Below are 27694 nucleotides of genomic sequence, written 5' to 3'. Positions count from 1 at the left end.
AGGATGCAGCAATTACAGCTAAAGAGAAAGCATACTGCTGTAATTGTGTAGTGTGAAAGGGCACCTGCTTCACACAATGGCCAAGTGGACATTACTTACGTGAAGCCTATTTCTCACCAGCTGTGTTGGCTGAAATTAACTGGAGCTGTAGCTCAAAATATTTGGAGGGAGTAGCAGGTTGAAAGAGGCTGTTGTAGAATGCAATGTTATTTTTCATGTAAATAGAAAGGTACAGATAGGAGCTGTTCAAATAGTTTATTCAATTAATTTTAGTCCACTTCTTATGCAAACTACCATATATTAATATAATAAGTTTATATGGCATATTTTGTTTACAAAGGTTTTGAGTGTAAGACCCTTGTTTTCCATTTATTGTGACTTTATGCAAGTGCTTCAAATTTAATTTTTAGGCAGTTTGTAATAGCACTGGAAACAAGATTGACTATACTGGGCACTGATAATTAATTATTATTTCCCATGATACCTCTTAATTATGCATTGCTGGAAATTCTCTTTGTAATTTAATTGTGCATTTGACTTTCTGAGCCTGTTTTCATCTGTTGCCATAAAAAGCTGAGGGCTTGTTTGAATTGTCTTGAAATGGGACTGAACAAAGACAGCTGAAAAAAATCTATCTCAAGTTCTACTGTTCCTCCTTAAAATATGGGGTGAGCAACAAATGTGATATACTTCTAAATGTTCTTTCAACATTTTAAGTTATCATTCTTAAATGAAAGAAGTGAGGAAAATGGGCCAAGGCAATTTGTATAGGTTACTATAGATTGAGCCGACTGCTTCCTTCTAATTCCCAAATAGGATTAAAATCAAGGCTCACCTTTGAACATTGCACCATTATAGCAATTTGATACCACTTTGAACAGCAGTGGCTGATCTATAAAACCCGAGACTTGCCTTTAGTGAGCCACTAAAATGCTCTGCCAGACAATGCTAAATGTCTCAGGAAGCTACAAATATCAAATTTTCATAGATTGCAGCCAGAGCAAATAAAGTGGTATCTAAATGCCATAACTGTCTAGCTTAATATGTATGTACCTATCCATGATGCTGAAATAGATGAGAGCAAAATTGGCAGGTTTGGGATTGAGTAAGGCCTGCATCTAATTGGTAACATTAATGCAGTTAGATGCCACTTTAACTTCCATGCCTCAATGCTATGGAATCATGGGAGTTGTAGTTTTACAAGGGCCATTGCCTTCTCTGCCAATGAATCCTGGTGCCTCACCAAGCTACAAATCCCAGGATTCAATTTTATCGATCCATGGAAGTTATAGTTTTGTCAACCCACATTAATTCTACAGTGCAGAGCCAGCCTAAGTTGCTTCTGGAATGAGAGAATTGGCCGTCTGCAAGGACGTTGCCCAGGGGACGCCCGGATGTTTTGATTTTTACCATCCTTGTGGGAGGGTTCTCTCATGTCCCCGCATGGAGCTGGAGCTGATAGAGGGAGCTCATCCGTGCTCTCCCCGGGTGGGATTCGAACCTGGCAGCCTTCAGGTTAGCAACCCAACCTTCAAGTCACAAGGCTTTTATCCCCTAGGCCACCGGAGGCTCCTATAGTGAGAATAACATATTCATTTCACTTCTGAGTAACTTCTGTGTATCTCAAAAGGAAAAAAAAATCACCAAAAATATCTAAAATCTGCTCAAATTTAAATATTACACATGAATAGCATTTTGTGAACAAAAAAAGTTAACGCCTGCAATGTTGCTTTGCAAAAATAACAATGATGTCCTCTCAAAAGTACAATGAAGCCATTATTTATAGCATGTCACTTTCAACTTCTTTCAACAAAATACATGACATTAGAAATGCAGATACCACAGTAGCTTTCCTTTGAACCACAGGTTTGACAAGCCATTCAACTTTGAACATTTGTGGTTAGAAAGCATGGAAATAACATCACTTTCTGCCCACAAAATTGCTTTTGAGAATTCTAATTCAGCTCTTAGATGCCCAAAGGAGAAGGCGCACTTGATTTTCCTTTCTTTATCAGGCTCTCAGCATGCCAACAAACAGAACATTTGTAATATTATATTCTTCTAATAAAAACATAAATAATAATTGTCAAAAGAATGGGGGCAATACTAGAGAGTAGCAGAATATCTTTGCAGATGAAGATGATTGGTATTGACTTGACAGCAACAGAAAAACTATCTGTACTCCTTTTAAATATGCAACAGAACCTAAATATTCAAATATTGTTTATCATATGTTAAACATGGAGCAGCAATGCCTGTTTTTCATAAACAGAAAACTGTCAAGAGATCTTTGACTGATCTGTGAGCAATGGATCAACAAAGTCAATTATTTTATGTAGGTTGACAGAACAAGGCTGATTAGGAAGTCACAGATGCTGTGGACCTAAGCGGTATGGTAAGATATCTAAATCCACAGCGGATACGGTCTTGGATTTTATATGGATACACAAAGCTGTGGGTAATAGCTAACCCTATTGAAATGAAGGACTGCTGGCTGAGGAATATCTGTGATTTGTGCTAGAAAATACCAAGAAAATTCTGCTGGACATGAATGAAATTGTGAATACCAATCCCCTGGATACAAGGATCATTCTGCATTGCTTCTTCTTTCCAACTGATGAGATTCACCAGGCAAACAAGGACATCACACCAATGCCCTCTTAGGATAGGTATGTTATAACAAAGAAGTGTGAATCAGAAGGCTGGGAAAGTGATTTAAAGTAAATGGTAAAAGTAAAGGGATTCATAGCAGACTCTCCCTTGAATTCCTTGCTTTCTGGGCTTGGTGCCCATGTAAGCCACCCCAAGTCCCTTCAGGGAGATGGAAGTGGGTTATAAGAATAAAGTAGTAGTACTAGTAGTAGTAGTAGCTGTTATTATTATTTCTAAGGTGTTGAGGAATGGGGTGTTGATCCATCCCTCTCCAACCATGGAGGTCCAATATATCATTGCCAAAAAAGAGTTGGACACTTTTTTCCATCTACCATCCTGCTGCTCCAAAACCTCATTAATTATCGAAATTGCTTGGCATCTGGTAGTTTGGGAATTGTTGCATGGGAAGAATGTGGCTAAAATGACAAATCTCTGTTGTTATAGCCCTGTGCAAGATCTTGACCAATGTTTCTAAGCTCTGGCCCAGAAGAAAATGTATATGTTACTCTTACTGCAATCTAATATTTCTAGTTAAGACATTCCTGCTCTCTCCATATATTTAGCTCACAGAAAACAAATGTGGCACTTGAGTCATAAGCACTGTGGAGGGAGACAGCTCTCCCCAAAGTTCCCATTTGCTCCAAGTTCTTGAGCCAGATCATAGATTAAAATCCTTGCTCCACACTCCACCATAATCTAAGCACCTTTTTACCTAACTACAAGATGTTCAGGGTTGCACATATAAGTAGACAGTTGTTGTTGTTGTTGTTGTTGTTTGTTTGTTTGCCTTCAAGTCATTTCCAACTTATGGCAACCCCAAGGCAAACCTATCACAGGGTTTTCTTGGCAAGATTTTTTCAGAAGAGGTTTGCTTTTGCAGTTAGTTGAAGCTGAGAGAGAGTGATTTACCCAAGTTCATCCACCGGATTTCCATGACTGAGTAGGGATTAAACTCTGATCTTTTGAGTTGTAGTCTTGTGCACAAATCTCTACACTACTCTGGCTTTATTTACTACTAAAATCCAGCTTCTTTTCCCACTCCATAATTGTTCTAAACAAATTTGTAGTGCTGAAGCTAACATACGTTCACAGCACAGGTGGGAAGTTGTCTGAGGCCAACCATTTTAAAGGCTAGCACTTTTAAAGAAAATGGTGTTTTATGTTGTAAAACAAAACAAAAAGGGAAAGGCCACTGTAACTGTTTCCACAACTTTTTATAGTAAAACCATTTGCTCGTTTTAGAAGCAGATAAAACTACAAGAGTATGTGATGAGAGTACACAGAGAAAAAGAAAGTAAATAACTTAAAGGAATTCCCCAGACATTTGCAGAAGACTATTGCTATAAGAGATATATAACTGCCTTCAATAACTAATAAATATGTAACTGAAAGCTGAATTTTTATTCTAAGCACCATGTGGTTTTCAGTAAGGATACAGACTCATCTATGCATCTGATGGGTAGGTCTAGACATAACAGCTATTGTAGCAGCAAAAACAAATAGCATAACAACAACAACAACAACAACAACAACAACAATGGTAGCATAAATTTGTACGGCATTGGAAGCAAAACTCTAGAGAGAAGAAATGTCTGCTTATCTTAACATGAACTTATCTCACTCAGCAAGTTGCAAATTAGCTTTTGTTTTATAAACGATCATCAGGAAATAAACATGGGATTCATTTGCAAGTATGATTGAGCAATTATGATGTTTTGAAAAAACATCATGCCTGGAGGTAAGATAAAAGAGCTAGAAACACACATTAACTTTGCATGAGTGATTTCATCCTAATTCATGGAAACAAACAGTTCAAGAATTTCAGTGTGTTTTCAGACTAGTTGAAGTGCCTTATGCCCACTCCTAGAAACAGCAGACAAGCTGCCTGTTGCCTGGAGACATGAAATTCAAGAACCAGTTTGAAAGGAGGAAGAATTTATGTGAACATATAACTGCGTATAATAAATACAAATATATAAATACATACATTCAGCTCCCAATGCCATTTGCAAATGTTTTCAGTTAATCCACATGTGCTTATTTAATATAGTTCTGTAATAATAATAATAATAATAATAATAATAATAATAATAATAATAATAATAATAGCTGATAAAATAAAGATGGGTTTGAATCCTATTTTATTTCCAAGTAGAGTAAACCCATCAGTGCCAGTGTGGTTTGTGTGTTGAGTCTAGATATTGTTCTAATGTGTTTAATCTAATACAATAACTTGTTTGCCACTTGTATGTTCCTTTTACAATGTAATTGTATTATACCTCCATCACCTGAAGAACAACCTGTAATTAAGTGCATTATTTGTAACTTGGGGCCCTTCCAGACAGGCCCTATATCCCAGGATCTGATCCCAGGTTTTCTGTTTTAACCTGGATTATATGAGTTCCCACTGCCAGATAATCTGGGATAAACAGAAAACCCGGGATCAGATCGTGGGATAGAGGGCCTGTATAGAAGGCTCTTGCTCCTTCCAAATTTCTGCAACAAAAAGGAGGGGAAATATCAAGTATTTTTCTTCTACCTGGAATATGGATTAGGGTACCAAAGTTATTATAGTTTTCAAATGTTGTATTTATAAAAATAATGTATGCATAGCTTCTCAGTGAAAGAGATCACTTCCCAACATCTGTAACCCTTACTTTTGCCAGTTTGTGAATGATAACAAAATAATACGAATTTATCCCTGATCCCAAAACTACTTATTTAAAGTAACTCCGTTTAAGATTGCAGCATTAAAACTAAGTCATCCAGGTAATTCTTTTCTCGTCTTTCCTTCTAATAGAATCAAAATAGTTTTGTTGTAATGGATTATGGTATGATGAGTGACAACTGTTAATCTGGATTGCATCACATATTCACCAAATCCTATTTTCTTAAGAAAGCAGGCTGTGAATCTTAGTGCAGATTTTCAAAGGCAACCTTAAGATGCAGAAGTTACTGACAAGTCTGAAGAAACACTTCCCGACAGTAGCAAATGTCCCTGGAGGTTTAATTGCCATTTATGGAAAAGCTGTTAAAATATACCTTTGTAGGAATGGATTAAAGGTACCTCTGGGCAAAATGTGTGACATAGGTGTAAATTATTAAGAGACTATTCATTGCACCAGTAAAAATAAACTCACACTCACTATAACTCCCACTTTTTCTCCAGGTAAGTCAAATGTGCTCACCACAATTTGCAGCACACAACGGTACTACTGGATTTCTTCTACCACCATCATCACTAAACAGGCAGGATGTGGAAAAGAAAGAGTGCCCAGCTCACTAGGAATATGAAAAGTTACAAATTTTTACAGCAACTGCAGCAACTGTGGTTGTATCTGCACTGTAGAATGTCTTTAACCTTCTCTGCCAAAGAGGATGTGCTTCACTAAACTACAGTTTCCAAGATTCCATAACATTGAGCCATGGCAAGGAAAGTGGTGTCCAACTGCATTAATGCGATATGAAAGGAGGGAAAGGTATTAATTTAATACCTGTTAACAGAAGCTAGAGGACTTTGTGGGAACAAAATGCATCTTTGGAAGACTGAACAATTCCTGATAATCGACATAATGTTGCAGAGGAATTGGGCTATGTTTCTCTAGTTATTTTTCCCAAATATGTCACATTCAGCTCACTGAAACAGTTTCAGAATTTGCAGGTGAGGAATTGGTTTAACAGATTTTTCCCTGGAATATTCAAGGATCTTTTGGGAGTAGTTAGAAAGTGGTGTTAAACCGCACAAATTTTGCAATGTAGATGCACCTTCTCTGTTATGGTTGAGCCTTATGGCTCCAATACTGGGAGACGTGGTCGTAAGACTCCTCGAGAGTCAGACTCTCTTGAGGAGCGAGAGAGGAAACGGCTGCGGGACTTATTTGCAGAACCAACTGACGAAGACTCCTTTGAGGGTTTTACCGAGGGAATGGAGGAAGAGGTGGTTAGCTCAGAGGAGGATGACATGGAATGGACTCGTGTGAGGGAGGATTTGGGTGTTCCTGGTAATGATAGCATGGGAAGTGACTGGCGGGTTGCAGGATCGGACCCGTGGACGAGTTGGAGGGATGGAACGGGATCCACAGCTGGGGAGGCTGTGGGGCGTAGTCAAAGATGTTTTAGCTCTGATGAGGATGAGGATGATGAGGCACCTGGAATTAGGGTAACAGCTGATAGCGATGAGGAGTTGTAAACTGGCATAAAATGGGGTCTTGAATCCAGGGCTAATTGCGTTGGGCAAGGTAATCTGGACGAACGCTTGGTCTCTTGTTGGGAATTTCCTGAAGACGGGTGTGTTTCGTTTGCTGAATACGTAAGTTACCAAGGACACTGGGCATAGACGGCGGGAGGAACTGTGTGGGCTTTTGTTGTGCAACCTGTGTTTAATCTTATTAGCTTGGACCTCCGTCGTCTTCTTGACGGACATTAATTGCCTATTCTGGATTGACGCTGGACTGACTGACTGACTACGACCTCGGACTACCCCTTCTGTGGCTTTCGGTGGAATTGGTGAACCAAAGACATCTGTACCTGGCTTTCGACCTCGGACCGGACTGGGACCCTGCTGACCATTGCTACCCTGATTGAAGTGCCTGGATCCGGATTCCGTTTGTTGCACGGAGGAGTAACAACCTTAGTTACTCATTTGCAGCTTTCGAGTAGCAGAGAGGAATCTGCTGCCAGCTATTTATGTTCCTTTGAACCCTTGTTTATCTACTCTGGTTTGTTTAAATTGCCGGGCTGAAGTAAGCATTTTCTGTTTAACCCGGATTAAACTCCTGTTTAATCCGGTTTATCTTTTGAACCACTTTTTGTACCAGCGGAGTCTTTTTTGTGTATTTTTTACACTAAAGGCAAGTGTTTGCCTAGCCCTTTGTTTCATACGGGCACTTTTTAGTTCTGTAACTTTAATAAACTGTGTTGAACTTTATCTGGTGGCGTTCTGTCTATGACATTCTCTCTCTGCATATTTTCCATGTGGAGATATTCATGTATGTAAGACACCTTGTGTGCTTTTTAAATATGTTTGCAATGTTTATTGTGTGCTGCATTTTGTCAGACACATCCACAGCCAGCTTAGAAATGCATGGATTTCTGACAGTAAATTGCATCTATTTTTCTATTTGGTTCAATACATGCCAACTAAGAATATTAATTAAAAAACCCTGCTACACATTTCCCTTCTTAAAGAAGATGAATTAATGTATGGATACTGGCTCATGGCAGACTTTGAAATCAATTCAGAAGGTGATGATCTGGAAAACAGGTCAGGAGGTGGTAAATAGAAGAAATATTCTTGAAACTGTTGTTAAATGTTTTGAGATCTGAACCCAAGTACCCTGTTTATTTAAGGAACACTTGTCACTGAACTCAAGGTTTAAAATATGTCACCTGTCAGTCAATTAGTTGACACAGGTTGAGCATTGCTTATAGAGAAATCTAAAATCTGAAATACTGCAAAATTGTCCAAATGGATGGCTGAGATTGTGACCTCTTTACTTTTGAGTGATTCAATGTACTGACACTTCGTTTGATGCACAAAATTATTAAAATATTGTGTATACAATTATCTTCAAGCTATAAAGTGTATATGAAACAGAAATGTGTTTAGATATGGGTCCTATCCCCAAGATATTTTATTATATATATGAAAATATTCCAGAGTTCCAAAATATTCAAAACATATATGAAATATCCTATATCCAAAGCACTTTGGATAAGGGATACTCAACATGTATTTAAAACTACAGTTTATAATTTAAACACAATAGTACAGTTGATGATTTCAAGGGTGTCGTTTATTTTCATTTCACTAAACATATGGCACATATTTTGGCTTGCTACAGTTCCTGCCTGTTGTTGATTAAGTCATGTATTTTGTTGGAAAAGGTGTTGAATGGACTAATTAACATTCTTAAACAACAGCAGCATTAGCAGTAGCATCTCAGGAAAAATGTCTGTCTCAGTAATAATTGAGATTGATTATAGCCTCATTTTGTTTGCTACACTCATAAGTGATTATCCCTGGCTCAGAATGAATTGTCCCAATGGGTCATTGGTAGAAAAGAATCATCCACAAAACTAATGATAAAGGAAATCAACAAATTTGGTTCTCTGAGGTTGGATGAACACCAGCTCCTGGCTTCCTAAACACGCAGCTCCTCTTTTCCCATTGAAATCAATTGAATGTACCTAAAAGAAAGGCATGACATTGACAAGTCAAGAAGACTCACTGATTAGGTTCTGCAAGCCAAGACTACAGAGCAGATGACTGGGAATTTCACTTAGATTTTTATGATAATAACCTGCCCAAATCTACAGATTTCTTCAGAAGTTTAACAAAAAGAACTTGAGTTTTTTTTTTAAAAAAAATCACAAATATGGTAGAAGGCAACCAGAGTTTTGTGAATCTCTATTGGTAAAGTGGCCATTTGGACCCATCCAAAAATATTTTAACCTACTGCTACTTCCTGTCAGCAAATGAATTGCCCTTTCCCCTTGTCAAACTGGGTTTCCATCATGATGCATCACTGATTACAAGGTAGTGGTTCTCAGTACCCACAGTGTGAATTTGCTGTATTGAGAGAAGAATTCTTATATCAAGGAATCAGTCATAAACAATCTCCTTAGATTGAATGAACTGAGTGTGCCCCACTAATGTTCTCACCCTATGATTTCAACTTCTTGATCTTCATGCAACCCCTTTATATTTTATTAAACATTATTTATCGAAGGTTCATTCAACATGAAGGAGACATGAATATATAGGATTTTATAAATGCGATATGTGACTGTAGGTCCCATCTGAAACATATACACAGACAAAAGTGTAGTTTCAAAAGCTGTCACAGCAAGCTCAAGGAGCGATTATAATGCTTAACCTCCCTAAAATTTCACACAGCATTACTGCTTTCATTTGTAACTAAGAGATAAGCCGATGCCCAGTGCATCCTGAATAGGCAGTGAGTCAGGATTACGCAAAGATATGAAAATCCAGTTAATTCCAGTTTCTGTTGCTTTGCACCTGTTTGTTTGCCTAGTCATAAAGGTAAAGGTTTTCCCCTGACATTAAGTCTACTCATGTCCAACTCTGGGGATTGGTGCTCATCTCCATGTCTAAGCCGAAGAGCCGGCGTTGTCCATAGATATTTCCAAGGTCATATGGCTGGCATGACCACATGGAGCACCGTTACCTTCCTGCCAGAGTGGTACCAACCTTTCAAACTACTAGGTTGGCAGAAGCTGGGGCTAACAGCAGGAGCTCACCCTGCTTCCCATATTTGAACCACCAACCTTTCGGCCAGCAAGTTCAGCAGCTCAGCAGTTTAATCCGCTGTGCCACTGGGGGCGCTGCCTAGTCATAGAGAGCCAATCAAAATGTATTAGGTAAGCATAGACCAATGAAGGAGACAATGTATTAACACCAATCAAAATGTGCCTTTTGAATTTCTGTAAAACAACAAAACCCCGCAGCTCCATTTTGGGAGTGTGGTAGTCTTTTCATGCCTAGAGTGCACCTGCTGTCATTTGCTTGGCTGGCAAATAAAGCTAATCTTCAGAGAGATTCAACTCCTTTGGTGTGTTACTTCCTCACCGCCCTCCTGGGTCAGAAGGGGACTCCTGAGAACGTGCAGAGTGCATGCCCCTTCAAACAACTCAAGTTTTTTTACTTGAACATGATGGATTAATTTAGAAACGTGAGGAATAGAAGAAGCTGCTTTAATAAGGATCCATTTAGCTCAGTATCATGTACTCACGCATGGCTACACCTATCTCCTTGCCTCTCCATTACCTTTTGTCAGTCAGTCTGCATCTTTTAGGAATTTTCTTGAGTCCAGAATGGACAGAGGGAGTGAGATGGGGGTGAAGGACAAGGAGGAAAGAAATGTGGTGGTGGTGGTGGGAGTAGGGCAAGGGTAGTGGGAGAAAGTTGCAGTATCAGCACTCCTTACAGCAATGACAGCATTCCCTCCATCTGCCCCAGAGACCCATGTAGTATCCACTCTCGCTCCCACTCTACCTTCCCATTCCCTTCCCCACTAGAGCAAGTGAGTGAGGAAATGAACACATGGTCAGGCCCAGACATCTCATTAATTCGATTTCCTCCTAGCAGCCCAAGATTTGACTGCTGACTAAGCCTGAATTAATTGAAAACAGATCAAGAAGGACACCGTTATTATCCAAGTCCCAATAAAAAATGGGGTAGGACAGCAACAGATGCCGCAGCGTATAATCTGCAAATAAACAAATCTACAAAGGTTAAATCTGTAAAGTTGGAAGGACAACTGTGAATCAAAAGTAGAGGAATCTGTTATGTTTTCGATAACAAGCATTATATTAAAATACAATATCTAGCAACCTATTTACCTAACACTGTCAGAGATCATCGTTGTCTTAGGAACCTCACAGTAGCAGCTGTTATATACAGTCATAAGTAAATGATAAAAGCAGTTGTAAACTGCTTCCTTTGGACTTATTTTTATTTTACTATTTCAAGCTCCTCTTATCAGTTTGTCTCTACCTGTGAGAAATACTTTCAGAAGTCTGTTGTTATCAGCCAATTAGAGACAAGTTTTGCTGACCTTTGGTACAAGGCTAGTATTTATCCAATTTCATAAGACTATTACTAGCATTTCAAGGAACCACCAGTTAGGGAAGACTTTAATTGGTCTTTTTCCCTGCGGTGATCAAGACTACCTTGTAAAGCTTTCCCTTTTAAGCTACATACTCCTGTTTTTGCCTTATCTTATATTTACGACCTGGTAAATACTCAGAACAGACCTTACTATGAGTTTATTCTATGAAGATACTGGTTATATAGATTTCCATCCTTTATTCCAATATAAAGGCTTTGTGCTTTAATTTTTGCTATGTACATATATACACACATATATAATATACACAGCATCCAGCTTATAATATGGCAACTGGCAGCAACTCTCTAGGGTTTCAAACAAGAGCCTTTTCTATCTTGACCTGGAAATGCTGTGAATGCTGTGAAAAGGACCTAGGCCCTTTTAAATACAAAATACATGCTCTCCCACAGTTTTATTATTTGAAAACACAAAATAACAAGAATAATTAAAAAAGGAATGCTTCCTATGCTGCTCATTATTTTGCTTTTTTGTGTTGTCAAATAATTGTGATGCATTGATCTTATCCTCAACATGCACTTAGTGAACCAAATTCTCAGCCATTTAGGTGAAGTTCAGTACATTATGCACCCCCTGCATGTGCATCTTCACACACACACAAACATATTTATCAGAAGGAAAAAGAGAATAAAACATACTAGACTTTTAATGAAATGTCAACTATTGCTACAGCTTTGCTTTATACAGTGTAAAGTATACAATCATATACATATACTTTTGCCATGTAACAATTTGCCTGTGAATTGCTATACTATAGTTGATTTTTTTTAAAAAAAATCTTCTTGTATGTTATGATTGAGCCTCATGGCTCTGTTACTGACAGACGTGGGCGTAAGACTCCTCGGGAGTCAGATACTCTCGAGGAGCGAGAGAGAAAAAGACTGCGAGACATATTTGCAGCACCATCTGACGAAGAATCTTTCGAAGGGTTTACGGAGAGAATGGAGGAGGGGCTGGTTAGCTCAGAGGAGGATGAGATGGATTGGACTCGGGTAAGGGAGGAATTGGGGGCCACTGGCCATGATGGGGCAGAAGATGAATGGGGACCTTCAGGATTAGACCCATGGCTTAGCTGGAGGGATGGGACGGGATCCACAGCTGGAGATGCTGTTGGGCGTAGTCAGAGGTGTTCCAGCTCTGACGAGGAAAGTGATGAGGAAACGCCCGGGTTAAGGAGGACAGCTGACAGTGATGAAGATTTGTAACTGGCATAAAATGGGGCTTGGGAGCAATTGCAAATTGCGTCGGGCAAGGTAATCTGGGCAAACGCTTGGGATCCGTGTGTGTGTGTGGGACGCTTCCCTGAAGACTTGTGTGCTTTCCTGTGCTGAGACGTAAGTTGATTGGAATCCAAGGTCAGACGGCGGGAGGGATTGTGTGGGCATTTGTTTGTGCAAACCTGTGCTTACTCTTATTAGCTTGACCTTCCGTCGTCTTTCTGACGGACGCCATCTCCTGCTTTGAGAACCCGGACTGAACTGACCACGGCTTGTCTTCCCCCCTTCTTGGACTTGGAAAAACTACAAACGTCTGCTTCTGGCTTTGATCTACGGAACGGAACTGGTCTACTCTACTTCTACAATCCTTGGCTGAATTGCTCGTGTTGGAGATCCTGTCTACTGTGTGTGTGTGGGAGCGACGCAAGTTACTCTAAGCACAGTGCTGGCAGCAGAGAGGAATCTGCTGCCAATTAGTTGCATTCTTTGTATCTTTTGTTCCTTGGCTTTCGTTCTGTTAATACCTAGGCTGAAGCAAGCAGTTTGTTTTTACCCGGATTAAACTCCGGTTTAATCCGGTTTATCTTTTGAACATTTACTTTTGTCCCTTTTTGCTCCTAAAGGCAAAAACTGCCTGGCCCTTGTGTTCTTACGGGCATTTTTGAGTTCTGTAATCTAATAAACTCTGTTACTTTGAATCTTGTGGCGTTCTGTCCTTGACAGATTGCCCGACGCCCATAAAAAGTTTATTGCAGCAATAAACCCGTCAGGAAGACGATGGATGAGTTAAGAGCCAAAGTAGACCAATTGCAAACGGCCTTTACCGTAAGCCAAACAGCTTTTGCTGTGAAAGGACATGTTTTGACTCCTGAACGCTTTGACGGAACCAGGTGCAAGTTGCCAACCTTTTTGGCACAAGTGGAGCTTTATTTTTCTCAGCTCAGTGTTCATGCTTTTCCTACTGACACTAGTAAGGTGGCTTTTATTTTGAGTTTGTTGACCGGTCCCGCAGGACAATGGGCCACTAATTTAATTTTGGGAAATGACCCAGTCAAGGACAATTTGAATAATTTCAAAAAGTTGTTAACTGATACTTTTGGGGATCCTCTCCGCACGGAGAACGCTGGGTGGGCTCTGTATCGGTTGAAACAGGGAAAGGGGACTGTTTTGGATTACTTAAATAAGTTTAACCTGTATCGCCACCAGCTGGATTGGGGGGAAAATGCATTCATGCTTTTATTTACTGCCGGGTTAAGTGATATGCTCCAGGATGAATTAGCACGCTTGGAGCCGGCTGAAAGCTGGGACGCCTTAGTAGCTAAGGTGCTGCGTTTAGACGCAAGGTTCGAGGCTCGTAAACACTCAAAAGCAATGTGTGCGCCACCCATGCATGTAACCAGGGCACCTGTGGTGATGGGGGAAGAGCCCATGGAGCTTGGGGTCTTTAAAAAACTGTCTACAGAGGAAAAGAGCCGTAGGAGGCAGCTGGGCTTGTGTTTGTACTGTGGGAATGCTGGGCATTTTGCCAAAAATTGTAATGTGAAACCTTCCCAGCTTTCGGGAAAAGGCCAGCCCTAGTGCGACGTGAGTCCAACGCACTAGGGCTCCTCAAGCAGTCAACTGAGGGGAGGAAGCATGTTTTCGTACCCATTACATTATCTGTTGGGGGTAGGGAACTTGTTTCTACTCTAGCACTGCTGGACTCAGGAGCTACGGTCTCCTATGTAGATATTGAGTTTGCTAAGAAGCATGGCATTCCTAGAGTGCGCAAGGCATGCGACGTGTGGGTGGAGGGAGCAGATGGGAGACTGCTGGAGACTGGGGTGGTTAACCGGGAAACCTCAGCAGTAACGTGGGAGGTGCAGGGAGTAACGGGAACGTTTGTGTGGGATATTACGAGCTTGCCTAGATATGATGTGATCCTGGGGATGGATTGGCTAGCTGTAGTAAACCCACAAGTGGATTGGGCAACACGTAAAGTGATCTTAAAGAGGCAGGATTGTTGCACTCTAAACGTTACTCATGCTGATATGGAGGGAGTGCCTGCTGAGTATGGGGAGTTCTCTGATGTATTTTGTAAAAGAGAAGCGGACAAATTACCACCGCACAGGCCATATGATTGCGCCATCAAGTTGGCAGAAGGTGCGAAACTGCCAGCAGGGAGGCTGTATGCCTTGACTGTACCGGAAAGGCAAGCTTTGCGGGAGTTTTTAGATGAAAATTTAGCCAAGGGGTTTATTCGCCCATCTAGTTCTCCAACTGCGGCACCAGTATTCTTTGTAGCCAAAAAGACTGGGGAACTTAGGCTGGTCTGCGACTATCGGATCCTAAACAAATACACCATTCGGGATAGGTACCCGCTCCCTTTAATCTCGGAACTGTTATCAAGGGTGCAAGGGGCTAAGGTCTTTACCAAGCTTGACCTGCGGGGGGCCTATAACTTAATCCGTATACGGGAAGGGGATGAATGGAAGACGGCATTTAACACGTGTTTCGGATGCCACGAGTTCCGAGTCATGCCTTTTGGGCTTTGTAATGCTCCTGCGGTCTTCCAGAGGTTCATGAACGATGTGTTCAGGGACCTAATTGACCAATTTTTAGTGATTTATTTGGATGATATCTTGATTTTTTCTAAGGACGAGAAAGAACATCGTCAACATGTCAAGCAGGTTCTGCACCGACTGCGGGCTAATGGGCTTTTCGCCAAGGCTTCCAAATGCGTCTTTCATGTGCCTGAAGTGGAGTTCCTAGGTCATGTAGTGTCAGGTAGGGAACTTAAAATGGACCCACATAAGGTTGACGCCGTCAACTCATGGCAGGAGCTGAAAACTAAGAAGGATGTACAAAGGTTCTTAGGTTTTGCTAATTACTACCGGGAGTTTATTCCGAATTTTGCAAAGCTCACGGTACCTTTGACGCAGCTTCTGCGCAAGAAACAGCCATTTGTGTGGGGGCGGGAAGCTCACGAGGCGTTTCTACAACTTAAGTCTAGTTTTCAATCGGACAACATACTAACCCATCCTGATGTTGACAAACCGTTCGTGGTAGAAGCGGACGCTTCTAGCTACGCGTTGGGGGCTGTATTGTCTCAGAAGGATTCCTCAGGGACCTTGCGTCCCTGTGGATTTTACTCGCGGCAACTAACACCCTTCGAGCAGAACTATACCATATGGGAGAAGGAGTTGTTGGCGATTAAGGTGGCGTTTGAGGTGTGGCGGCACTGGCTTGAAGGGGCACGGCACCAGATCGTGGTCAGATCTGATCACAAGAACTTAGAGCACTTGCAAACAGCAAAGAAGTTAAACCAGCGTCAAATCCGATGGGCTTTGTTTTTCTCCAGGTTTAACTTCAAGGTGCAGTTCGTAGAGGGGAAGGCAAACTTGCGGGCCGATGCTTTATCCCGCAAGCCGGAGTTTAAGACCAATGAGCAGGTTGTATGTCAGACCATCTTGCCTACTGCCTCTCTGTGTGTTGTAGATAATGAGCTCGGGTTACATGACCAGATCCTTGAGGCTCAGAGGGATGATGTGTGGACACAGGAGCAACTGATGCTGCTCTCAGCAGGTAACCGTACCATACTGCCGCATCTACAAGATCAAGACGGAGTATTGGTACGCAGGGGGCAGGTCTACGTACCAGTGGGGGCCCTCAGGCTGGAGGTGATTAGAGCCCACCATGACGAACCCATGGCTGGGCACTTTGGCAGATTCAAGACCGTGCAGCTCATTACCAGGAGCTATTGGTGGCCAAAGATGCGGCAAGACATTTTGCGCTTTTGTGACAGCTGCGCCGTTTGCCAGCAGAGTAAGACGCCTGTTGGGCGCCCTAGAGGGTTGTTGTCGTCTTTACCTGTTCCGGACAGGCCATGGCAAATCATTTCCATGGATTTTATTTCAGATTTGCCTAAGTCTGGGGGTTATACTTGTATTTGGGTGGTGGTGGATTTATTTAGTAAACTGGCTCATTTTATTCCTTGTTCAACCATTCCGGCGGCCCCTACGTTGGCCTTACTATTTACTAAGCACATCTATCGTTTGCACGGAGCACCCGAGGTGATTATTTCAGATAGGGCTCCGCAATTTGTGTCACGCTTTTGGAAACATTTCCATGAGTGTTTGGGGACTAAGTTAAACGTGTCTTCAGCTTTCCATCCGCAAACGGATGGACAGTCGGAACGGGTTAATGGGCTCTTAGAGCAATATCTGCGTTGTTTTTGTTTAGATCAACCCACGGCTTGGGTGAAGTGGTTACCGGTGGCGGAATTTGCTTACAACAATGCGGTGCACACGTCTAGTCAGCATACGCCATTTGAGCTAACTTATGGTTTTCACCCACGGGGAGGTGTGGCGCCGTCGACCAATGTGGTCTCTTCGGACCCTGTGTACCGCTCTTCGGAAATGGCTGCACTGCATGATGTTGCCCGTCGCTTACTGTTGGAAGCTAAGGCAACGCAGAAGACTCAGGCTGACCGCCACAGGCAGGCAGGGGAGGAGTTGGAAGAAGGGGATTTGGTGTGGTTATCTTCCAAACATATTAAACAGGCTGGGGGAAAGTTTGCGCCTCGGTATTTGGGTCCCTTTCCTATCGTTAAAAAGATTTCTTCCGTTGCGTTTCGTTTGCGTTTACCGTCTAGTTTAAAGGTCCATCCAGTCTTTCATCGTTCGCTGTTGAAACTTGATACCTCTAGTCGTCGTGGTGCTATAGCGGAGGGTATCACTGCCACTTCTCCGCCATCGGGGGAGGAGGCCTTTGTGAGAGGGGATAGTGTTATGATTGAGCCTCATGGCTCTGTTACTGACAGACGTGGGCGTAAGACTCCTCGGGAGTCAGATACTCTCGAGGAGCGAGAGAGAAAAAGACTGCGAGACATATTTGCAGCACCATCTGACGAAGAATCTTTCGAAGGGTTTACGGAGAGAATGGAGGAGGGGCTGGTTAGCTCAGAGGAGGATGAGATGGATTGGACTCGGGTAAGGGAGGAATTGGGGGCCACTGGCCATGATGGGGCAGAAGATGAATGGGGACCTTCAGGATTAGACCCATGGCTTAGCTGGAGGGATGGGACGGGATCCACAGCTGGAGATGCTGTTGGGCGTAGTCAGAGGTGTTCCAGCTCTGACGAGGAAAGTGATGAGGAAACGCCCGGGTTAAGGAGGACAGCTGACAGTGATGAAGATTTGTAACTGGCATAAAATGGGGCTTGGGAGCAATTGCAAATTGCGTCGGGCAAGGTAATCTGGGCAAACGCTTGGGATCCGTGTGTGTGTGTGGGACGCTTCCCTGAAGACTTGTGTGCTTTCCTGTGCTGAGACGTAAGTTGATTGGAATCCAAGGTCAGACGGCGGGAGGGATTGTGTGGGCATTTGTTTGTGCAAACCTGTGCTTACTCTTATTAGCTTGACCTTCCGTCGTCTTTCTGACGGACGCCATCTCCTGCTTTGAGAACCCGGACTGAACTGACCACGGCTTGTCTTCCCCCCTTCTTGGACTTGGAAAAACTACAAACGTCTGCTTCTGGCTTTGATCTACGGAACGGAACTGGTCTACTCTACTTCTACAATCCTTGGCTGAATTGCTCGTGTTGGAGATCCTGTCTACTGTGTGTGTGTGGGAGCGACGCAAGTTACTCTAAGCACAGTGCTGGCAGCAGAGAGGAATCTGCTGCCAATTAGTTGCATTCTTTGTATCTTTTGTTCCTTGGCTTTCGTTCTGTTAATACCTAGGCTGAAGCAAGCAGTTTGTTTTTACCCGGATTAAACTCCGGTTTAATCCGGTTTATCTTTTGAACATTTACTTTTGTCCCTTTTTGCTCCTAAAGGCAAAAACTGCCTGGCCCTTGTGTTCTTACGGGCATTTTTGAGTTCTGTAATCTAATAAACTCTGTTACTTTGAATCTTGTGGCGTTCTGTCCTTGACATTGTATCCTGCTGTTTTAAAAATTAATGTTGTGTACTTGTTCTATGCATGATTTTAAATGGCCTTGTTTCCTTGTAATGCCTTTATAAAGGAAAGTGAAACTGAAAAAATGTTAATATAGGAACTTCGGAAAATTGCAGGGTTTTGGAAACCTTTATCCAGCTAAAGAGCTAATGTGAGATTGTGGTTTGAGCATTGGATTACAAATCTGGAGAACAAGTTTTGAGCCTCCACTTGACTGTGGAAACCCACTGGGTGATGGTTGGCAAGTGATACCCTCTTAGCCTCAGAGGAAGGCAATGGCAAATACATCCAAGTAAAAAAGGTAAAGGTTTCCCCTGACGTTAAGTCCAATCATGTCTGACTCTGGGGGTTGGTGCTCATCTCCATTTCTAAGCCGAAGAGCCGGCATTGTCCGTAGACACCTCCAAGGTCATGTGGCCGGCATGACTACATGGAGCGCCGTTACCTTCCCGCTGGAGCGGTACCTATTGATTTACTCACATTGGCATGTTTTCGAACTGCTAGGTTGGCAGAAGCTGGAGCTAACAGCGGGTGCTCACTCTGCTCCCGGGATTTGAACCTGGGACCTTTCGGTCTGCAAGTTCAGCAGTTCAGTGCTTTAACACACTTCGCCACTGGGGCTCCTTAAATACATCCAAAATACATGCAAATCTTGCCATAGGTTCACTTGAGATTTGAATCAACTTGAAGGCACAGAACAGCAATCAAAACAAAGCAAATGTCAGTTCAATAATTTTCTCTAACATTTTCCTGCCAGCTTGAATTATTCTGTGCCAGTTCTCGGATGGCAATATGTCAGTACTAGAATGGTCACCCAGTGGGTTTCATGACCGAACAAAAATTTGAATCCTGGTTGAAGTCCAATATCCAAAGTTCAAGGATCTATAGCATGCCAGCTCTCCTAACATGTTAGTAACATCTCACCAACTTAATAGCTTTATTCTTTGTTGATGTATCATGGTGGCTTATGGTTACTCCAAGGATTGTAGCGTTGTCCAACCCTCAGACTATTTGATGTAATAAATTGGGAGGTTCCAGCTTATACATATCATGTATTATGGTCTGCTGGTGTGCTTAGTGACAGACAAACTGTCTTTCCACAAACTTTAACTGCTATAAAACTGGGAATTTATTCACATGAGATGAAAGGGGAACAGGGAAACATAAAAGAAGAAAATCAGCTCATTTGAAACTTGGTGCTGGAGGAAAGTGCTATGGATACACTGGACTGCCATAAAGACAAATAAATGGGGGAAAGCCAAATTAATCCTAAACTCTCATTAGAGGCCAAAGTGACTACACTGAGTCTATTTATAATGAAATTGCATGACTCATTAGAAAAGACAATAATGCTAAGAAAAATGGAAGGCAGTAGGAAAAGAGGAACACTACAGAACAAATAGTCTTGAGTCAATCCATGGTTCCAAGTTTCCAAAAACTGCACAGGGTTATTGATTAGCAGGGCTCATACAACTTTCTCATTGATACTATTGCCAGAAATTGAAGCCAACTTAATGGTAAATATAACAACAAGAAGAAAAAAGGATGTTTTTCATACTGTGCCCCACGGTAACAAATCTGACAGTTTTCAGAAGGCAATAATTTGTGAAAGGATACCAATGAGTCATTTGAAAGTGGTGTTCATTATTTTTTTAAAATCTCCTCTAATTTATACTTAGAAGTAGGCCATTGAAAATGTGAAGGTTTATATACTGTCAACATGAAAGCAATGGTTGGGTGTTTTCAACCAGTCCATCTATCCATCCAGTCAAAATTGACAATTTTAAGAGCCAATTTCTAAAACACAAAATCCTGGTTGTATTGTGAATTCCATAATTGTTTTAGCCAATTCTAGAAAGTCAAATTTCTGGAAAATGTGAAGCAACGTTTTTCCTGAATTGGGGAGGGGTAATATAAGAATGCCTTACAGTTTGAAAGAAGCACATGTATATCTTGGGCCAGCATGAAAGTATTGTAGTTGATATATACAGTTCTCCAGGGAATAATTACAAATTGTACTTATTTTTGTTAGAATTGGTGCTGCAAGGTCCTGAACCATTAGCATCACCCAAACTAAAAACAACCTTTTTGCTTTTGCCAATTTATGAGGAGTACACAAAACAGCTACTACCAGCTACTACCTGGGTTCATCCCCCCCCCCCCCGAATTTTTTCAGGTTTTTTTTTTAAACCTGGTTTACTCATGAATTTTAACTGGTTAACCAAATCCTTATGAGTGTCCACTGAAGTTTTTCTGTCTTGAGTGTCCACTGAAGTTTAGCAATGGAGCCTGATTTCTATATTATTTTGCATTATGGAACTACTCTTCATGGTTCGCTTAAAAAAATTTCAACACCTCTCCCTCCCAATTTTTTTTTATGGCTATGGCCCTGGCTATGACTACCACAGAACTATGTAGTGTGAATGAACCTCAGATGCTTAAAGTACGGCTATTAAAATGCAAAATGCTGTAATGGCCAGCAGTCTGGCCTAGCACGGCTGTCGCTGGGGGCAAGCCTTTACCAGAAGCAGACACTCCCCAGTGTTTTGATCCAGCTTGGGAAAGGTTATCATACCTCATCATTTGGAAAGTATCACAGGCCTCAGCTGAGATCTCTAAATAAAGAAACCTCTGTGGAGTGACTCTGGAAAGCATGGTATTTTTGTTCCAGACACTGGCTCTGCTGAGCTGATCTTTGGTTTGTTTTCAAGAATTCCTGGCTTTTGACTTCTAGACCCTGACAAATTGTATTTCTGACTTCTGAACTCCGACTGTGGTTTTTTGCCCAAGAAGTTCTGGCATTTGGATTCTAAATTATGACTTTCACTTTGTTTTCAAAAACTTCTGGCACTTGACTTCGTGACTCTAACTTTGGCTTTGTTTTCAAGAACTCCTGATGTTGGGCTTCTGGACTCTGACTTTGGTTATTGTTTGTTTCTGACTTGACTTCATACTTCTCTGGCTTGATTTTGGCTAATTGAACTTTGGAACTTGGGTTGGCTCACTCTTGTTGATTTTAGTATTGTATTTCTGTTATTTTGGATTGATTTTAAAGGACTTGAGCATTTGAGTTTTTTATTAGTGAATTTTGGACTTTGGCTTATCCTCCTATTGTTTATTTAAAACTCAGCCCTGATTTTGGGACCCGGATCGTAACAAATGCAGACCTCCAGATGCTGTATGACTCTGTTTCCCTTCAGCCTTAGCCAGCATAAATAATTGTGTTATATGATTATACTTGCAGTCCAACAATATCTGAAAATCCAATTTTTCCCGTACCTGGCTTGAAATATGATGATCAGCAACCAATCTGGGCTCATAGCAGTGTATCACTATTTTTTTAAAAAAAGAGCTGTTGATCTTTCTCCAAGATAATTTACTACTGACAAGATATTACAAGACACATTGCTCCCCTGGGTCTTTAATGTCCAATCAGTTCTTTATATAACTCTGACACTTTCCCCCTCTAATACCTGTTTCCACAGTTAATTTGCAAAGGTTGCTGAATATAGCTGAGTTTAATTTACAGCTTATGAAAATGCTTCACAGAGTTTGCAGGAAGAACAAGCTTTTTTAAGTAGCAAGAATGTGACATGAAAAATATGCTGCTGTTAGTATAAATGAAAGACCTTTTACTCTGGCAACTGTATAAGCCTCATTTATTTTATTTGGTATTCTGAAAAATGACTCAGGACTATTTCATAATACTAATAGCTGCCTAATTTTTCAACATGATGGCTTTCATTTAACTTATAGGTTAAATACTTTGGACAAAGTGCTGACAAGACAGAAATGGATGAATGAAATGTCAAGGGCTGCTATGACAGTTTTGTTCCCTGAAGCAGATTTGTATGGCACGGTTCTTAATTACACTTAGGTAAGTCCAAGATAATGTGATTGAGGTTAATGGTGCTGCAGTTGTATTACATCCTGAATTAGGACAGCAGTTGGGTGGTTGAGCTGATCCTGTACTTTTATTGGTTGATGCCAAGTCCATCTAAGATAAAATATTTCAGAACTTCTACTGAAGCTTGAATGTGGTTGGAAATCAGCCATCTGTCAGGGACTGGCTCAAGTCAAGATGGTACAGAAACTGGCTGGCTTGGCCAGTGACCCTTGCTTTGACATGGACATTAGGACCTGTCCATCACAGCTAACTCAGTTTGAAGGAGAACAGGAAAGGCTGTGTGGGCATGGCACAAAAAACCCTGTCCTCCAAAGAAAGGAAACAAGCTAAGCAACTCAGAAGGAACAGTTGGGGAAGGGACATTAGTGGAGACGTATCCAGCTATTTATCTGTAGATAAATGCAGTGCAAGGGTAGCAACTGCTGAAACTGCCTTGTGGGTTTCCTGGTGCTAATATTTCACATGTCAAAACAGGGATATTTTCAGTAAAAAGAAACATATCATTAGAATAAAGGTCCTCCTCTCTAGTTATATCCTGCCTACCAGTGATAACAGTAGCAAATAATGCATTAACTATAAGGGCAGTAAGTCCTTCTGACACTCTTGTCCCAAATGGTAGGTATAGCACTTTAAAGCACTCCAATACTTTGTGTTGTAGCTGGAAGCAAATGAGAAATCAATAAAGATTTTTCATCTCTGGTGAATGTGTTCCAAGCAGAGCTAGAAAAATTAGTGCAAAAGTGAATGCATTTAGCCAATCACGAATAAGGTTTTTAAAAGCCCACCTCTATCTGACCTATATTTTTGTCAGAGGAGAAAAAGTATTAAATGTATGTAACATTTTAATTAATGTTTCATTTTTAAATTTGAACTATTTTTTCCAGTATGAACATTTCCATTAATACTTTTATTCCCCACCCCAGTTGCTTTTGTTTTTTTGGTCTTTACTTCACATGAGTTTCAAGTGTTTCTACAAGTTTCTGAAATTCCATAGATTTACAGAGGCAAAGAAATGTCTTATTTTCAGTAATTTGTTGTTATGTTTAGAACGGTGGCCGGGATTGGGAAAGAGGTTCTGTAACTTGATCTGCTAATCTCTAAACCCCTTACCACACTGTCTCACTGAGTAAGTAGTAAGACTTAAAATGGTTACTTCCTCAATTCTGAGAAAATAATTTAAAAAGAGAATGTTATTCAAAAACCCTAAGAAAACTTATTCAATTAATCAGTAAATTAAGAATATAATTCTAGAATTAGATAAATGCTAACATTCTAGCTTGTCAATCAATTCAGCTTAAAATAAATGTATGTTGCTTCTGTACATTAGAACATTTCTCACTTAGTTCAAAATTACATTGATTTTAATTAGTTGGTTGCTATGAGTGGTTCCAACTTCTGGTAAATAATCTGGTTGCCTTTTTTGGACACAGCAGATGTTTTTGGGTAATTTTCAAGGGTAGATCCATGCATAACACACTGCAGTAGTCCAATTCAAATAACTGCCAGACTATGCCAGATGGTAGCAATTCATTGTGGCTGCTTAGCAGGGCTTGCATCTCAAATAAACTAACAAAGCACATGCCTAGTCAGAGTTTCATTTGACAGCAAAGGACACTATATATGTCTCCAAAAGGCTCTGGGTGAGGAAATGGTGGTAATTATTCATTTTTAATTAATTCTAAAGTATCTGAATCAGTAAAACAACTTGCAAATGACTGCAGTTTAAATTTAGAGCCGTATCCAGGTAACAACGATACATCAAAATCTGTAGCCAGCGTAGTATAGTTATTTTAAGGGAATGGTGATGATGCCTGTGGAAATGAACATAGGTGACACTGTAGGCTGGTGATTCGGAGGAACTTGTCAGCGATACTGAATATAATCACAGTGTATTAGTCATACATGAAATACACAAGGGAAAATGTTGTCCCCTGTGTCTTACAAGGCAATATAGAAGCAACAGGATTGGACATGTGGATGCGAACTCATTTCTAGCATTAATGCTGTGCAAAAGATACTGCAGAGAGGAGTCTCATTCAAAAGTGGCACCCCTGTTTCCATCCACGGGAATGACCACAGCGTACCACTGGAACACATGCTCTGCTTATAGTGGATCCAACAACTCCAGTTAAGCAACCAAACAACATTCTCACATCCTATAAAAAGAGGTTTAATCCTCTTGGAGAAGAAGGATTTGTTATCTCTGTCTTCACCCTTACTATTTGGAAAAGATTATTATTTGGAAAATAATAATTCTGCATCACAGCTGAGAAATTATTTTTTCTTCAGTCTAAGGATTTCATGATATGCAAGTTCCTGTTAGCAGTTGATGGTGGTTGGTGGTGTCAGGTCTAGCAGTTGGTGATGGAAGGGGCTAATGTAAGTCTTAGTTCTAAAGGACTGAGTAGTCTGTAAGTAAGAGTTACAGGTGAAAGCAATTAAGTGTAGAGACATGCAAGAGATAGATTGCAGCTGGGTTTTACTGGATATAAGGAGCTAGCCTAGAGACTGATCTTGGGGTGAAAAGTATTTGTCCTATCTGACTGTGGATGCTGCAGGTTCCCCCTCAGGTTTGAGGACTTTTGATATCCTGTCCTGTCTTCTGAACTCTTGGAACCTTGAATCTCTGGACTGACTATTGACTACGGTGTAGACTCTTGATCCTTGGACATTAATCATTGAACTCTCAGTGTTTGACTACTAGACTGGACATTTGATTACAATGTTCATCTGCACCTGCATTGGCATTTACTTTCAGTCTTTTGTCTTAGATTCTGTATGGCTGAGTGCTATCTTTATGTTTTGTATTGGACTATGAAAACAGTCAGACAGTAAGTGCTGCTTTAATTAAACTGTTTGACACAAGCTGGGTGTTTGTTTTGATTCACCTCTGCTTGCGTACTGGCAGAGCCCTTCATTTCCACACACTTCTTAAATAAATAAAAAAAATTATTTTTATTCCACTCTATCTTCCTGAGGGGACTCACTTCATGGATGAAGTACCACGGAGCCTATCATATGACAGCCTTTCTGACTTCTCGCTGTCACGTGTGGTGTTTCATCTGTGAACTGTGTCAGAAGTGTGGAGAAACAATGCGGAGGGGGATTGAAACTAGGGAAAAATCATAATCTGAGCTCCAGATGTGCCTGGGAATGGGAGAAAGCACTTAAAAAGATATGGGATGGGATCTGTCTGATTTGCATGTGTTGAATCGGAGGAATGAGCATTCCTCCCCTATGCTCAATTCTTTTACAAAATCTTTTTGCGTCAGCCTGGAACAAGTGGAGCTGCTGCTTTGCTGGCTGAACTGCTGACCTGAAGGTCAGCAATTCAAATCCACGAGATGACAGGGTGAGCTCCCATCTATCAGCCCTAGCTTCCCATGCGGGCACAGAAGCCTCCCAGCATGATGGTAACACATCCAGATGTCCCCTGGACAATGTCTTTGTAGATGGCCGATTCTCTCACACCAGAAGCGACTTGCAGTATTTTCACTTCTGACATGATACAAAAAAGCCTGGAACAGTAATTTTCAAATTAATGTAATCCTACAGCAGTGTTTCTCAACCTGTGTGTCCCCAAAAGTTTTGGCCTTCAGCTCCGAGAAATCCTAAAAACTGGTAAACTGGCTGGGATTTCTGGAAGTTGTAGGCCAAAACACCTGGGGACCCACTGTCCTAAAGAATAGTGCAAGTGTAAGATATCACCACTTTGTTTTCACTGCATTTTCTCCTTCACAGTAATCTAGGCTTTCAAATTTGTGCTATTGCTAGCTTTTGAACTTATTCTTTTTTAAAAAACTACAGTATATTAAGTTAGAGTAGTGCCTTGGGGCTCCTCCAGAGTAAGAGGATTGAGAAGGAAACTAAAGTATCCCAGAAGTAGTGTCTGTCTTAAAACAGTGCCTTGGGTCTCCTCTAAATTAGCAGGATTGAGAGGGAAAGTAAAGGAGCCCATAGAAGTGGCGTCTTAAGAATAATGCTTTGTGTCTCCTCTAAGTGAATGGTTGAGGCGGGAGGAGGCGATCCTGTGTTATAGGGAAAGTAAATTCTCCGTCTTCTTTGAAGACAGAATCCCACACAAAGAAGATGATTCTACGTGCACAAAGATGATTTCCCCCACTTTCTTCCATTTTTCCTAGCTCCATTTGATGAAGTCCTAAGGCTGTATCTACACAGTAGAATTAATATAGTTTGGCTTCAAGAGTTCAATGCCATGAAAGCTGTAGTTTTATATGCCTTTAGCCTTCACCCATCTACGAAACCCAGATATCATAACATTGAGCAATGATGGTTAAAGTGGTGTCAGACTGCATTAATGCCACAGTTTAGATGCACCCCTAGTATCTGAGGGAACCATGTAAACTGCATTGGACACCTCTGACTGAAGCAGCAATGTAATATGTAGATTTACATTAAATGAAAAGGAAAGTATACAGGGATATAGGAATAAATCCTTAGTAGGCATACCAGAAGGAAATACATGCTCTCCCTGTTTAGTTGTGGTGGTTTAAAACAAAATCTTTGGGCAAGGCCAAGAGAGAAGTGAAACAAATTTTCCATTACATACAGAGAAAAACAATAATACAATAGATATGATTTCCTAAATGAAAAAATAAAATAAATCCACTTATGGTGAGGCAGTGCCATGGTAACTAGACTGAAGCTTGGGAAGTTAACTCTGGCAACTCATGTAGAAAGGCTGGTAATAACACTTGTTTCTATGACAACCGGGGGATGATGCAGAGTTGGTATTAACCTTTTGGCTGGAAGACTCAGTCCGTCCACGCTGGAGTGTACATAAGTGGGTTAGCCAGTATACTGGAAAAAAGTTTCCGGAACTGAAATTTCTACATGACCAAAGGAAACAATGAACGACATAGTCAATCCCCTTAAGGAAGGGCATATCTGGTTAGTGAATTTCTGCTTTTGTTAACCTTTTAATTGGCAGCTAAATATACCTTAAAGGTAAAGGTTTCCCCTGATGTTAAGTCCAGTCGTGACCGACTCTGGGGGTTGGTGCTCATCTCCATTTTTTAAGCCGAAGAGCCGGCGTTATCCGTAGACACCTCCAAGGTCATGTGGCCGGCATGGGTAAAGGTAAAGGTTTCCCCTGATGTTAAGTCCAGTCATGTCTGACTCTGGGGGTTGGTGATTATCTCCATTTCTAAGCCGAAGAGCCGGCTTTGTCCATAGACATCTCCAAGGTCATGTGGCCAGCATGACTGCATGGAGCGCCGTTACCTTCCCACTGGAGCAGCACCTATTAATCTACTCACAAGAAAACTAGTGTGGTGTGATAAGTCATCAGGCTTTGAGTGAAAACC

General features: G+C 41.2%; 1 protein-coding gene and 1 long non-coding RNA gene across 3 annotated transcripts in view; one reads left to right on the top strand and one right to left on the bottom strand.

Annotated features, from left to right (window-relative positions):
* kcnab1 (potassium voltage-gated channel subfamily A regulatory beta subunit 1) overlaps nt 1-27694 on the bottom strand; it is a 205447-nt gene that overhangs the window by 82617 nt on the left and 95136 nt on the right. The gene's annotated exons all lie outside the window — the stretch shown is intronic.
* Nucleotides 26538-27694, top strand: part of LOC134297876 (uncharacterized) — a 33925-nt gene continuing 32768 nt past the window's right edge. Inside the window, exon 1 of the long non-coding RNA XR_010004777.1 lies at nt 26538-27278. This is a non-coding gene — a long non-coding RNA (uncharacterized LOC134297876). The remainder of the gene's footprint in view (nt 27279-27694) is intronic.

This window comes from Anolis carolinensis, chromosome 3 (genome assembly GCF_035594765.1).
Source record: "Anolis carolinensis isolate JA03-04 chromosome 3, rAnoCar3.1.pri, whole genome shotgun sequence".
In the NCBI taxonomy this organism is placed as follows: domain Eukaryota; kingdom Metazoa; phylum Chordata; class Lepidosauria; order Squamata; family Dactyloidae; genus Anolis; species Anolis carolinensis.
Note: the sequence above shows the minus strand (reverse complement) of the source record. Positions and strands in the feature narration are given on the sequence as shown.